Here is a 12,436-nt window from a genome sequence, read left to right on the forward strand (position 1 = left end):
GTCTACAGCTCACTGAATAATTAACTATTTTTTTCTAGTATAAGATAGTAAAAGAAACAAAAAAAAAACAAGCATTACCTAACATATTTAAGAAGAATAGACAGTCCAAATATTTCTGATACATTTTCAATATGTATATAGATAATCCTGAAATTTCCTGCTATTAAGAATTGTATGTAAATATTGTACAATGTCATGTACAAGCGTACCTAATGCACATTTTATCTTTTATTGTACAAAAACAAAGCAGAAGAAGTGTACCAATGTCTTGGTTTCTATTCAGAAATGATGCGGTCGGCCGCATGCGTAGGATAAATAAGAATACAGCCTAAAGCTTTTATATGATCACCTGTAAGACGACGAGCTGGGTTCCTTTACTCTTTAGTTCCTTTGGTTGTTTGTTAGTTTTTATTTTTCAAGGCGACAGCAGTGGAACGGACATGATCTCCATTACAGTTAAAAAGATGAAACCACAGAATGAACTTTACCAGCAGAAAGTGTTCAGTTTCCTTTTCGTTACGAGCACCAAAACAAAAAATACATAAATAAATAAAAAGGCAAGATTTAGCTGCTGATATTTCTCAGTTTGAAGTTTGAAGTCATGTGTTCCAGTCCCAGGATCAGGAGAGAGGTCGATGCACGATTCAAAGAAAAGGGCTTTAATTTAACTCCGCCATATTTTTAAACCTCTTGACGTAGAAACATCTGTAATCGTCTGGAAAATGGAAACACAACAGGAAACTTGGGACGTCCAGATCCAGGTTGTTCCTCCTCCTTCTTCTTCTGTGGTGGCAGTAGACTAGCATCAGAGCTGCCACAAAAAATCCCAGAAGAAGAGACAAACTCTTCTACCACCACCACTACTACTACTACTACTACTACTCTTCTTCTTCTTCTCTTATAATGATGGTTGGACAGCGTTAAAGCTGCCAAAAATCCCAGAAGAAGACGACGACAACAGAAGAGACAGCGTCAAGGAGAAACATCTTCCAGAGAGGGTTAGGGAGTTTATGGCAGCGTTGGATGACCAGAACATTTCTGGAGTAGAGAACACAAGGTACCAGCTACCCTCTCCACACTACATTAACACAGACAGACAAAGACAGACGTCAGGAAGCTACAGGAGACAAACTCTAGGACATTTAGGGCCAAGGATTCAGCGTCAGAGGTCACTTCATTCATTTCCTCCTCATAGTTGGGTGGCTGTAAAGAGAGCAGCTCCATCGTCTCTCATCTGCTGGTTGTGATCATGTTTTCGTGCTCGTTTGTACAGTGACGACATATATTTTTATTTCCTCTCATGACTGTAGTCACCTAGAGCTTTAGTAGCGACTAGCTCAGAGTCTAGATCATCACAAACACTAACTGGGTTTTCAGGAGCGTTGAAAGCATTTCTTCTTTAGGGGCCTTTTGTTTTTTTGTTTTTGTTTCTTTTTTAATTTTTTGATGTAAATTATTTCTGTACAGTACTCCATATTTATTTTAAGCTTTACAAATATGCTAGATGGCAATAATTCTACCAAGAGTTGAGAACTCAAGCCTTATATGTGTATATGTATGTTGTTGTTTTCTAACCAGTGAATAGATCATGTATCCAGAGGTCAGAGGTCATATCCCCTCCCTATTTAACGCAGACGACACTCTTTTCTTTTGTTGTTGCTACGGATTGTGTCACTGAGGGTTAAACAAAAAACACCATATTATTTCCGACGCAGTTTTTGACACTACAAGCGATCCGTCTACAAACTGACAAGTGTTGGGAACTCACACCTGAAATCACTACAGAGAAATATCAAGTGCAATATGATCAACCCTTTCCTTCTTTTTACGTTGCTCCAAAATGAAGTTTTTATTTCCAGACGTGCCACAACCCCCGCAGAATAAAACCTTTACCATTACTTGAATTTCTTTCTTTTCTTTCTTTTGTTGTAGTAAGAAACTAAACGACCTAAAAACCAAATAATCCACTAAACAAACCGATGATCCGTTCGTTAAAACATATCTTAGAGACGCTTTCACCTTCAAGTCAAGTTGTACTGTATTCTCTGATCTGAGGTGTCGTGTGCACGCTGAGAAAAAACAAACAAAAACACTTTTGCCCATAAACATTATCTTTATTTTTATCTTTATTTTCAGCGTGCACACTTTCACAGATCTTTACTGTAAACCGTGGCGAGGAAATCTCTTCCAGCCGTTTAAAAAAAAAAAAAAAAAAAAAAAAAACTAAATAAAATGTGACGTGAGCTCTTTCGGTAAAGTTCATTCTGCCTCCTCCGTTATTTTTTTTTATTTTTTTTGTGCAAAGACGAGCAGGAGCCCGTGGATCTGTTCTATCGTGTTCTCTGTTAAAGAGGTGGCGTGTGCAGTCTTTTTATTTTCCTCCTTCCACCTGTGATCATGTGTGTGAGGCGTGAGTGTGATTTCTTTTTGCTCTTTTCGTTGTCAGTATTTTATTTCCTCAACTTGTAATTAAGTATATATTTTCTCACTAATATATACTTTACAAAAAATAGACTTGCGTGAAGTATGATGTGCACTTGATTGCTTTTTTTTGTTTGTTATTTTTATTTTTTTTGCATTAACGTGGGCTAGGGATAGTTTGTCCATTATTTTGAGATTGTTTTTTTTTTTTTAATGGTTTGATGTAAGCAGCATTTTTTTGTAAATATTGTGAAACATTACAGGTCATGCAGTGATGTAACATTTTGAATAATGTTGCACAGATGTTTAAGATATTAAAAACATGGTCACTCTTACTTGAACAATCTGGTTTGTGTCTTTGTCCTCTTGTTGCGTCATACTGTCCCCTAGTGGACGAACAGGATAGCACACCTTTAATATGTCAACTAACCAAAATGGTCCACCGACAACGCTGCATCATTGATGAGGTCTTTCGTTAGCGAAACGAGGGTTCGATTCTCATTTGTTCTTTATTATTTATTTTATTGTTATATGTATATAATTTTCTTATAATAAACTTCAAACCACATATCCATGTAACGTAGTCGAATAGGAATGTGCATGGCAAATCAAGTCCCGTACAAGCATGAACCAGTAAGACACGTCTCCATTGCACTACATTTTATTGTCCACTAGATGTCCTAATAGAGCACTGTGTCACTGAAGCTTCGAGCAGTGAACCTTTTTTTGAATCACGTGTCGAGGCTTCAACAAAGCCTCGATTGCCCATCACTAATCATGAAGACTCCCACCAGCAAGCAAGGAAACGTCATCCTACTTCCATGTGTGTTTTCCTCCATCTTCTGCCCAAATACAGATTGCCAACACAAGCAAGTAGAAGATGATCATCATTAATGAAATAAAACATCTTTCCATCACCGTCTGACTTTTACCTACAGGCTGACATCTTACTGACATCTTATGATTTTCAAACTAGATGCTGAAATTGTATGAATGCATGTAATGGACATTTTTATATGATTATGGTTTACAACTACCAGACACCGCTTCTACAACTTGGTACTGTCCAGCTCCCCCTTCTATAAATCACATTGGATTCTTCCACTTCCTGTTTGTCAGTCTGGCCTTCTACCTGGACAGGTGTGGATGGAGCACATGGAACAAACATTTGGGTAATTTGAATTTACGAGTGAATGAGACTGAATGTGAATGTTTATTTCTCTGAGTTAACCTGAAATCCTTCAAATCAAACATTTATCAATGAAATCATTTAATAAAAGTCCCAGATTAAAATTCATTGATGCCCATTCAAAGAAGTTTAGCGAAGAAGTTTAGTCCCCCACCACCAGTTGTAAATGTGAGGATGAAAATCAACTAACAACACAGGAAACCACAATTAAAGAGACGCCAAGACAGCCACTGCTACTTGATGAAAGACTGAAGTTGTGACGTTTTGTTGAAAGTTTAATTATTATTGGGGCCTGAGCAACGAAGTAGCAGGGGCCCAATGGGGCCATGCAATGGGAGTTGAAGGACCCTATTGTTTTCGTACTGTCCGCGTCTTTCCTCCAATGAGATCATGTCTAAACATGCACAAAAAGTCCTGAAAATCTGCAGACGCCTGTGTTCGCCTGAAAAATTTAATGTATAAGGAAGGGCCTTGAGCACGGGGGTGGCAAAATGGCTCTGTAGCGCCATCTTTGGACCACCCCCTGAAGCCCGTTGGGTTTAAAAATCTGGAAATATGTCACATATATGTAACATCCCAGGACGCACAAAAAAAAGTCATTTGGAGCCATATTCTAAACCCAAAAGGAAGTCTGTTATTTTGATAAAACAGTGAAAGTTGGACAAAGCTTTGGTTGTGTCTTGGTTGCCCTCAGGCTAGATGCCTTATCAGATTGACTTCAGAATTTGGAAATAAGTTGTTGAAAGATAGGCGAAGGAACCTGACAAGTTTTTGACTTTTCGTCAAAGTGGCATGGGTGTTTGTTAGTGTGACCTGCTGTTACTGTCAGGGTGATTGGATTCTCTTCATATTTTATCAGGACAGACTTATGCCCATCGTGATGACTTACTGTGAAACTTGTGAGTTTTCGTTAAACTTTGGGCCTGTTCTGGTTGTGAAAGTGAAATGAGTCACTGTCTTACTAATTCCATCATCATTTCATGTAGTGTGCTACTTTGTCCAGCAGATGGAGCCACAGCATTTCTCTCTGGTGGCTGTCAGTGTGTGTGTGTGCGTGTTGGTTACCCTGTAATAGTTGGTGAAGCTGTTTTAATGTACTTAATTATACAAATATTATAGTGCCACCTATTGAGAACAGGAAATGTCTTATTTTGTAGCGTGACCTGCTGTTACTGTCAGGGTGATTGGATTCACTTCAGATGTTGACGGGACAGCAGATAGAGCCAAATACATTTCTCTCTGGTGGGTTGTCTGTCTGTCTGTCTGTCAGTGTGTGTGTGTGTTTCTTAGAGCCTTTCAGTCTTGACTGACTTTGTTTTTTTGTTGTTGTTTGTGGAACTGGATTCAGCATGGTGTGTGTGAATCATTGGAAGGCTGCTATATAGTGTCTGTCTTTGAGGCTTTGAAGCTTTTTTGAGGAAGAAGCCCTAAAAGCTTCCTCCACCCAACTCCAAGCCTCTAAGCCAGAGCTCATACAACACTTATACCTATTTTTACATCTTTTCAGTCTGTCACCTTGGTATTAATATTCAAAATGGATTTATACATCCAGAGCTTTAACCCAGACCTTCATAATCTCTGAGGAAAGGCTTCACATCATGAGCCACAGCTCCAGAGCCACTGAGGAGAGAGGACCTAAGAACAAGGAGTTACTAGGATATCTATAGATGTAGTTACTGGCGGTGACCACTGGAGGGCAGTGATCGCGGTAGTTTCTAACCACTTCCTGTCCTCTGTGTTGATTACATCGATCAGGATCAGGTGTGCCTCTAATGCATCTGAGCTTCATCACTCCTCCTCCTCCTGCTCCTGTTCCTCTGGATGTTTCAGTCTCAGCGTCGTGGCTTCTTCTCTCCTGCTGAAGGTAAAAACGTTTCTCTCGTTCTTCTCCTTTACTCTGGTGTCGGTTTGTTTGCAGTGTTTGTGTTGATGAACGGGCTGCGTTCACCTGCGCAGGTGAGTCTGTTTTCAGAGCAGCGAGCGTCCTCCCGCCTCTGCCTGTTGAATTGACTCGTTAAAGAGTAAAAGCAGACTCTGCAGACTGACCTGCTGCTTCCTCTCAGTGTTCATTACTAAGTCACTGAACTGACTGACAGTTGGTCAACTCACTGTAGAAACATTAAACCAACACACGGACAGAGTCCACGTGTTGCTGCTCCGCTGTCTCCACTTCCTGCTAAATCCGCTGCGTTCAGGACAAATCGGACATTTCAGACACGTTGGTGAAATCCACCTGCATTTAGAAAAATAATAAACTGACAAAATAAATGTTGATTTAAAGCAGATTTTCTGTATTTTATCAACAATAAAACTAATAAGTAAAGTGTGTGATCTGATCACTGCAGAAACAAATGTCCTGACAGTTCAGTCTGTTACTGATCATCTCAAAATTATAGAGACAAGGGGCGATTATTTAAGATGAGATGAACCTTTATTTAAAAGGGATGCATCAGAAATGTAAAATAATAAAAATCATACACCTGTCTCCATACAGTCATGTCAGAGTTAAATCTGACAGGAACTTGAACATCAAGTTAGTATCTGTCTGTAAATAAGAAGAATAATGTAGATGGAGAGTTTAAATCAATACTTGGTCTGTAAATTAAAATGTTGAGGCTCCTTCTGTAAAAGCAGCTATAATTAGATAAACAGCGTCTCTAATATTTTGGACTTTCTATCGCATATCTTCAACAGGAACAAATGATCAACGTCTGAGGTGGGAACTCCTGGTTGACTCCACATGGAACGTCCTCCTCTTGTTTGTTTGTAGCTGTTCATGTCATTTAGACTGAGTTCAGTCATTTTTCAGATTAATTCGAATTTTGTGGACGTTGATGAATCCTCTAAATGTTTCTGTGTCTCTGTGTCCTCTTCCTCCTTCAGTCAATCCAGGATGTGTCGTTGTCTTTTCGTTTCGATGAGTTTCCAGATGAAAACTGAAGATGAGTCGTCGTCTGACTTCGTCACCTTCTCATACTGTACCTTTCCTCAGAGCTCGTCTCATCATGAGCTTCACAGAGAAACCTTCTGACATCAGGTCAGCACAGTCTCCGCAGAAACGGTAGAGAAACTAAGATAGACAGATGGATAGGTTTTATTTGTCGCATGCACAGTGAAATGTATTGTTGTACCTGCAGCCAGTAGTAAAAAAAAATAAGGACTTCAGTGAAACGGTAGTAATTGTAAAGAGTCATTCATTGGACAGATTTATTTTTCTTAAATGATAAAATGTACTTCCACAGTGAGGCCTAAGAGGAAAGTGTATTAAAATGTGATTTGATGTTTTTGGAGAAAATAAAAGCTTCTCTGTCAAACAAAGAATGAATGATTTATTTTTTTATCTGGATTGTTCATAATATTTTGTCCCTGTTGTAAAAGTGATTTCAGCAGCAGCCAGGTTTTGTGGTGAAACATCAGTCTGAGGCTTTAAAAGGACGTCTGTCTGTCGTTCACGTGTGGTGAAGTTTTGGAGGTTGTGTGTTCATCTCCAGGTCAGACGGTCCTCCTCACCACCTGAGTTATTTCAGAGAAAGAATCATAGTAGGGTGGGTGGGTGGCATAGCTCAGTGGGTAAAGCAAGCTGTCCACGAACCATAAGATCAGGAGTTCAATCCCCAGAGTGTCTAGCTCAAAGTATCAGTTGCGAAGACAGGTGAGAGGTGGGGTTGGAGAGGCTTCGCTTCGCTTCGCCTCTCCAACCCCACCTCTCAACTCCCTCCCACCTCCCAACTCCCTCCCAATGACAGGTGAGAGGGGGGAGGTGGGTTTGTGAGAGGCGGAGCGAAGCGAAGCCTCTCACAAACCCACCTCCCCCCTCTCAACTGTCTTAAATTGGCGTGGTTTGTGAGAGGCGAAGCCTCTCACAAACCACGCTTTACCTTTTGTTAAATTCTCTAACAGTTTAACTCTCTAACAGCTAAGTGTTTTAGCTTTACTTTTACCTTTTGTTCAACTCTCTAACAGCTAAGTGTTAACAGCTAACAGTTTAACCCTCTAACAGTCAGAGCTGTAGAGTTCATGTTTTAAAAAGCAGCATTCTCTCAATATTATCAATGACCAGAAACACATCCAGCTGTTTTTTCTGACTTTTATTAAAACATTCCATTTAGTCACAAACACACATGATATGATTGGCAGAGCTGCCCTCAGAGCGTCACGTCCAGGTTCTTCTCTGCAGCGCTGTCCTGAAGGCTGCAGTAGATGTGGACGAACTGGACCGCGCTCGTCCATCAGCGATAGTGATCTTCAGGCTGCAGACTGCTGGTCAGACAGAAAGAAGACAACAAAAAGCTGAACTTACCATGAAGAACTGGATGCTCCTGATGCTGTTGAACAGTTTCTCAAGTTGGAGGAGACCAACACATGATGCCCATCACGCTGGCAGCAACCAGGAGAATCCCACAGACCCACCTGAAACAGAAGGAGGATGTGTTGATGTCTCATGTCTCACGTGATAAACATATTAAACTTTAGCTCATGTTGATGCTGAAAGTTAGTGTTCAGTTTCTTCATATCATATTAGATCTACTCTTCCAACTGTCACGACCTGGCTCAGAGGAAGGACAAAATGTGGAGACCACACACGTTTCTTTCAAAGTAAAACTCAAACAGTACTGCACAAAAGCGAGAACAATCAAACCCTTGTGTTCCTTCAAACCACAACCCAGAAAGGAGAGAGAGAGAGAGAGATTGAGACTGCCTGCCCCAGTATATATAGGTGGGCGGTAACAGGTGTCAGCAATAAGGGAAAATAAGCCCCTCCCCAGATCCTAGTAGCCATCTTTAACAGACAACAGGCCTTGAGGCCCACAGGGTGTCACACAACAGATCTTCCAATAAAGAAGAGACATCCTCTCATTAAAGGACACATGTAGATGATAATTTGATCATTAGTCAGTGGATAAAGAGACACTAATGACTCCTCAGTCATATTCTCGTCAGCAGTGCAACAAAAGTTGATGAAACCATTTCACATCATCCTGAAACATGACTGTATCTGACAACAGCAGCCAACACACCTGCAGTTAGACGCTGGCTGCGTTTCCTCCTCCAGATCAGACACGTATCCTGGGCTTGGGTCACTTTCCAGCGTCCTGGTCAGTCACCGCTTGGCTCAGAGTCACAGAAGAAGCAGAGGGATCATCTGTCGGTTTGGTGAACACCACGGAGCGCTTCTAAGATCTGTCTCTCCGTGAGTCCATGCTGAAGTTAATCTGGAACAGAGATGAGGACATGCACAAGGGTCAAATGAAATCAAAATGTTTTTATTCATTTAGTGTCAACTGTATGAATCCTGAATCCCTGCAGGATTTACCTTGAAGTCTCTGACCTCTCCGTCTTCTCTGAGCAGGATTTCAGGAGTAACAACAGGGCTTGGTCCTGGTGGAGACTCACTGCATCACTGACTGTTTTCCTGAACATCATTTATTAAACATATTTATAAATTTAAGTCTTGGCTTGGTACTGTATGGACATGTTAACATTTATTCAACTTTGTTCAAAATATAAAATAACAGTAAACTATTACGATTAATATTGAATCAACACTCAAACCAGTTTAATTTCAGAAGCAGGTGCAAAGCTACAGAATATTTCTTCTTAACTTTAGCAAAACAACACAAGCTACTCCGCTATTAGCTTCGATGCTAACAGGTAAACACGAACTGTACCTGGACATAACTCTGTCTTCATGTCTATTTTAATTATTTATTTTTTTAATTTCCTCGTCGCAAGATATTGTATGTTAAGACCAACAACACGTTAGCTTGAGACCGAAGTTACCTCAGGTAATTAATTAATCAGGTTAATTAACCGACACCTGTTCACTACTTCCGGTTATTGCTTAGATCCAAAATCTAAATAATAATAAACTCCTCAGGTGTAGCTACTCTAAAAAAGTACTCGTCTTTGTTATTTAAGTCCTAATTTTAATAATTATTAATATTATTAGTGACTTTGTACTGTCGGGTAAACTTGTTTTATTCATCAACATAATCATAAAGTCAGTGCTTCCGGTTCATTTGATTTTATTTTATTTAAAAAAAAAAAATAATGTTTGTTCTTTTTGTCTCTTCGATTGAGTTACACGAAAGCATTGCAGTTAAATGTAAATATCTCCTCCAGGTGCATAAAATAATTAATTAAATATATTATTACTTTTAAGTCTTAGCTACAGCAAACGTTAACATTTCTTCAACTTCGTTAAAAATATAAAATAACAATATTACGATTAATATTGGTATTTCAGACGAAGCAGGTGCAAAGCTACAGAATATTTCTTCTCAACTTTAGCAAAACAACACAAGCTACACCGCTATTAGCTTCAAAGCTAACAGGTAAACACGAACAGGTAGTCAGGGCAGGTAGCTGCTGTAACACGGAATATTACTGTACCTGGACATAACTCTCGATGTCTTCGTGTCTGTTTTTTTTTTATTTTTTTATTTCCTCTTCATAGAGTCACAAAATATTTTATGTTAAGACAAACAACACCTCGAGACCGAAGTTACGTTAATCAGGCTAATTAACGGACACCTGGTCACTACTTCCGGTTAATGCCAGTATCCAAAAACTAAATAAAATTAAATAAACTAACTGCTCAAGTTTTTTAAAAAGTACCCGTCTTTGTTATTCAAATCCTAAATTATCATAATTATTAGTATTATTAGTGATTTTGTACTGTCAGGTAAACTAATGTTTTATTCATCAACGTAATCACTTATACAATAAAGTCAGTGAGTTGCTTCCGGTTTACGTTCTATTTTATTTATTTATTTTAAAAAAGTGTTGTTTCTGTCTCTTCGATTAAATAATTTTTTTTTTTTTAATTTTTTAAAATTTTTTACAACGTAGGCTACTACACCATAACATTTTTATATAATTTAATTCTATTGTGTGATCTTCCTCTATCTCCTCCAGGTGCATAACATTTATTAATTATATTGTTATTTTCAAGTCTTGCCACAGTACACGTTAACATGTCTTCAACTGCGTTAAAAATATAAAATAATAACAGTAAACTATTAATATTGATAACTTAGATGAAGCAGGTGCAAAGCTACAGAATATTTCTTCTTAACTTTAGCAAAACAACACAAGCTACACCGCTATTAGCTTCGATGCTAACAGGTAAACACGAGCAAGTAGTCAGGGCAGGTTGCTGACAAGTTTAACACGGGATATTACTGTACCTGGACATAACTCTCGATGTCTTCATGTCTATTAAAACCGTTTGTATTAATTTCCTCTTCATAGAGTCGCAACTCACAAGTTATTTTATTTTAGGACAAAAGACACGTTAGCGTTGTTCGTCGTTCACATCAATCGGCCTAATTAACCGACACCTGTTCACTACTTCCGGTTTCTTCTTCTTCTGATGTTTAATAGCGGTTAGCAAACCACCTTAAAGGTGCAATACCGCCACCTGCTGGACTGGACTGGTGGAACATGAGATTACAGGAAAACAAAGAGAATTAACTTTCTCTGGTTTGGTCACTAACTGTTAGCCTGGTCGTTACCATCCTACGTTTCCGCCCAGACCGAACAGGATGGTAACGACCAGGCTAACTAACTGTAACTTCTTGAGTAAAAACCTTCTTCTCTAAAATCGTAGAAATCAATTTAAAACATGAATCAACGTTAAACTGACCTGTGATGGAGATATGCGGTGAAACGATGAACTGCATGATGTCGCTTTAATAATAACACATAGAAACCATCACGATCACTGCCCTCCGGTGGTCACTGTCAGTAATTACAACTCTCCACATCCAAAATCATACTGCTCTCTCTCTCTCTCTCTCTCTCTCTCTCTCTCTCTCTCTCTCTCTCTCTCTCTCTCTCTCTCTCTCTCTCACTCTCTCAATTCAATTCAATTCAATTCAAAATGAGCTTTACTGGCATGAAATTTTCTTAAAAAACAATATTGCCAAAGCAAAGCATTAAAGTACAATACAATAAATCAAAGATATATACATTATGAACATTCTATTAGTTATATACAGTGTGTGTGTGTGTGCGCCTCGATCACTCACTGTCCCTCAGGGTGTGGCATGTTAACACATACTGGGCAGCAAGGTGTGCCGGCTCTCCTTCTCCGAGGAGTATTTTTAATGTGGAGACGTCGTCCAGCTCTTTGAAACCTAGAACCAAAGAGCTGAACTTGTTCCAATAAATTTCTCAAGTGTCATTTAATTTTGTACATTGTCGGAGAAAGTGCATCTCCGTCTCAACCTCACCTGTCCAACAGTGACCACATGTTCTGTTTTCTTTTGGTTGCCATGATTTTTTGTGTCTTCCTGTTTGGATTGCCAGTTTGTGGTCACTGAGCCTGTACTTGGTTAGGATCTGTCTCTGCTTTCTATCTCTGACAGTAGAGAGACATTCTGCTAATTCATAATCTCTTTTAAGGGCAAGGTAACATTCCAATCTACTTTGGCTTTTAGTTGTTTCTTCCCAATGGTCCAGATAGCTTTCTTTACATTGTGCTATAATTTGCTTTACTCTGATTACTGTTTGTAGAGCAGTGTTGTTGTGAGGCTGGTCAGACTGTGTCTGAGAGGGGGCAGTTAGCCTCAGTACCAACTGACATAGGGGACTCTTCTCTGGGCTCAGCTCTTGGGTTTGGAGGGCTTTGGAGTAGAGGGTGTCTCTGGGGCTGGATTTCAGGTGGTTAAAAAAGTTGAGCGTTCTCTTCTGAACGTTGATTATCAGTGGGTATCTGCCTAATTCTGCTCTACGTGCATTTGTTGGTGTGTTTCTGTGTACGTGTAAAATGTATCTGCAGAATTCTGCATGGAGAGATTCTGTTGGATGTTTGTCCCAACG

At 39.4% G+C, this 12,436-nt stretch overlaps 1 protein-coding gene across 1 annotated transcript in view; it reads right to left on the reverse strand.

Annotated features, from left to right (window-relative positions):
• LOC311508998 (protein jagunal homolog 1-B) overlaps positions 1-12,436 on the reverse strand; it is a 51,016-nt gene that overhangs the window by 14,689 nt on the left and 23,891 nt on the right. The gene's annotated exons all lie outside the window — the stretch shown is intronic.

This window comes from Chelon labrosus (genome assembly GCF_963514085.1).
Source record: "Chelon labrosus genome assembly, chromosome: 24".
In the NCBI taxonomy this organism is placed as follows: domain Eukaryota; kingdom Metazoa; phylum Chordata; class Actinopteri; order Mugiliformes; family Mugilidae; genus Chelon; species Chelon labrosus.